Below are 3,027 nucleotides of genomic sequence, written 5' to 3'. Positions count from 1 at the left end.
CTGCACTGTTATGTGGCTTTTAATTTAAGGTGGTCAGATGACAATTCCAAGGCTATTTAATAAGTTAACAAAATCATTTGATACATGACCTGTTTTATTTGGTACATTATCAGAACTTTCCAGCTGGGATCTGGGAGCCAGTGGAGTACAAAGAATTATTTTTGATAAGGAGAGGACAAAAGAAATTCAGCTCTTTACTCTCTATAGTACCAACAAATTTCACGTTTATTTTCAAAGGTCTATTACTTTAAAAACCATTCACACACTCTTGCCTTCAGATGCCATCACTTTAACAGCTACCAGTTTTTAAGATCAAAAGGTTGTTAATCATAGTCTTGACTATGCTTGACTATTCTCTTACATTTGTCATTACAAAAAAGATATACTTAGAGGGGAAAAAATGTATCTTCTTTCACAATGTGGCAATCACGTTGTGGCTCTTTATTTTTTTGGTGACTGACTGGTATAGGGATCAAACCCTAGACGTTGGTATTATCAGCACCACATTTTAACCAACGAGCCAGCCCAATTGTGGCTCTTCTCAAGGGTTATCAGATCCTCAGAGTAACTGAGGAGCTATGAAAGCCTATTTTTTTAAAAAAAATGTATAAAACTAAACTAAATTCCTCTACAAGTACCTTAAATAGGATAAGCCATCCTATTCCTGATTGTTTTATACTACAATACTGCTGGTGATTTTCAATTATCAATTATTTTGCTTCTCTGAAAAAAAAGTATAGTGGTAGTTTCAGATCATTTCTTCAAATCGTTTTGTACAACCTTACTTCTTTTAAGATTAGTGGATTTAAGAAATGAGACTGCAATAGCAATAGACTAAGAAATGTAGAGCAAATCTCATAATCATGCCACACAGATATTGACAGTTCAACTATCTAGTTCCTTAACATTAATTAGCATTCCTGCTTTTAGAGATCCACAGTTTCATCTGTGGCATGACAGAATGATTATAGGACCATCTTTTCCTTTATTTGGTTTTTGGTAGCTGACCTTAAGGGGATCCAAACCCTTGACCTTGGTGTTATCAGCAACAGCTCTAATCAAGTGAGCTAATCAGCCAGCCTGAATATCTTTTCAAATCAAAACATACTGGCTCATCTTTTTGTTTTTGAGCAGAGTCTGATATTTGATTATCAACAGTATGCTGATTTCCAAGAAGCCACTGTCTTAATTTCTTTCAGTATAACTCACGCATTCTTTTTTTCATTCAAGCCACTATTTTTCAATTAGAAGCTTATGTTATGAGATAAATTCTTTTCTTCTTTCATGATACAAATTAGTACAAGTTCTTCTCTATAATCATTTCTAATTAATAAAGGATAAATTGTCCCACCTGTGGCGATAAATTCTTTTCTTCTTTCATGATACAAATTAGTACAAGTTCTTCTCTATAATCATTTCTGTCTAATTAATAAAGGATAAATTGTCCCACCTGTGGAATTCTCAGAAGATTCTGTAGAATTTGAATCAGTGCCAGTTTTGTCTTTCACGGTCTGTTTAGGAAGACTCTCGTCTCTGCTTTCTTGTGCTTGGCTTTCTTCCTCCTCCTCCTCACCATCTGGGAACTCCCACTGAGACTCGCCCGACTGTTCGTTTACATAGAAATATCGTCTATGATCCCTAAATTACAAGAAAAAAAACACTTGTTTTAAAACCCATTCTCCTACAGGGACACTTCCATTTGGTCCTGTCCCAGGACAGCAGTCTGCTCTCACAGGGACGAACCTCTTCTTAATGGACTGCTATTCACAAAGGCAACAAAGAGCTTTGACAATGGAGGATGGAGAACCAAGGATAATTCAAAGCTATTTGCACTGCCAGCAGCTCTGTGAATACAGCCCTGAGCCCTCTCAATCCAACAGATGACTTAGAAAACATCTTTCTTTTTTCAATTTTTTTTTTTTTTTGCCAATGTGTAACAGGGTTTCAAGTTTCATTAACGAAGGGACTCAATCGCCTAGAACACTAATTTCCCTTCCAAAGAAGAGAACAACGAAGTTTGTGAAAGGTGACTCTTCCCCTCTTGGACCGTGGAATTCACATTTCATATTCTTGATATCAAACACAGTGAAAGCTAAAGAGAGGGAGAGGATCTGGGAGCTGAAAAATAAAAGAGCAAAGATTTCAAATAACGAAAAAAAAAAATCAAGAAAAGCCAAATATAAAAAGGAATGTTTTCATCTGACCTGCTGGCAGAGGATAGTAATCTTGTTCTTCATTCACATCTTCAGTCACGAAGCTTTCCTTAACTTCACCGAGGTTAATCAGGAGTAGTTGCTTCCAGAGGTCCTGTAAAGCGCACAGAGCTCTCGCATGCGCTTAACCCCCAAGCCCGCCCTACTCCGTGGAACACTCTGGAGAGTAAACACCAGCTTTGTCCAATCTTGGGAAAAAATCCGTTACATGGAACACTTTAAACATTGCTTTTTGTTTCTCCAATGTGTGGCTGGCCCAAACTCTGCTTGCGGTGCTTTGCCTGCCCAGCACCGCTAACTGCAGCTGCTCTCAGTCTCCAGACAGGCTGTCATGTCGTCAGGTGGTGGTGATCACAAATCATGTCTGAGATGTCAAAGGTGAAAGGTGAAAAGGGGAGAAGAGTGCGTACCTGTCCCAGTGGCAGGACCAGCCTTTAGGAGTGGCGTTTATTTCATACTGTTTTAGTTGTTCTGCTGCATCCTGAAGTTTTCGTTTAAGGTAGTTTCCATTAAGAGCTCCTTCCCGCCAGTCTGCAATTCGTGTCTAGAATCAACAGACAGACAAATAAGTTAAAGACTTCTTATTACATCAGGAGACAGAGGTAAAAGGGACATAAGTTGTCTGCTCCAAGACCTACTGCTATACTTTGACAGGAGGAAAGTAAACCAAAGAGGAAAAGAAATTCCATCTTAATTTCATAACAATAATCTTATTTGCACTACAGAGACCTGAAAAACGAGACTAGGCTCCATTGCCAACTCTTCAATATCTGTGCAAATGAGTAGCAGTAGTTTTGTATTCCCCTGGGACATT

General features: G+C 38.3%; 1 long non-coding RNA gene across 2 annotated transcripts in view; it reads right to left on the bottom strand.

Moving 5' to 3' along the window:
- Positions 1-1,431: 1,431 nt before the first annotated feature.
- Positions 1,432-3,027, bottom strand: part of LOC103584171 — a 2,502-nt gene continuing 906 nt past the window's right edge. Inside the window, exons 2-4 of one of the 2 annotated variants that reach the window (XR_549940.1) lie at positions 2,624-2,757; positions 2,205-2,307; positions 1,432-1,638 (exon numbers count right to left, since the gene is read on the bottom strand). This is a non-coding gene — a long non-coding RNA (uncharacterized LOC103584171). The remainder of the gene's footprint in view (positions 1,639-2,204; positions 2,308-2,623; positions 2,758-3,027) is intronic. The other variant, XR_549941.1, reaches the window with a different exon arrangement.

This window comes from Galeopterus variegatus, unplaced genomic scaffold, assembly GCF_000696425.1.
Source record: "Galeopterus variegatus unplaced genomic scaffold, G_variegatus-3.0.2 Scaffold46075, whole genome shotgun sequence".
Taxonomy (NCBI): domain Eukaryota; kingdom Metazoa; phylum Chordata; class Mammalia; order Dermoptera; family Cynocephalidae; genus Galeopterus; species Galeopterus variegatus.
The sequence above is the reverse complement of the archived record's forward strand: the minus strand, read 5'-3'. Positions and strand labels throughout refer to the sequence as shown.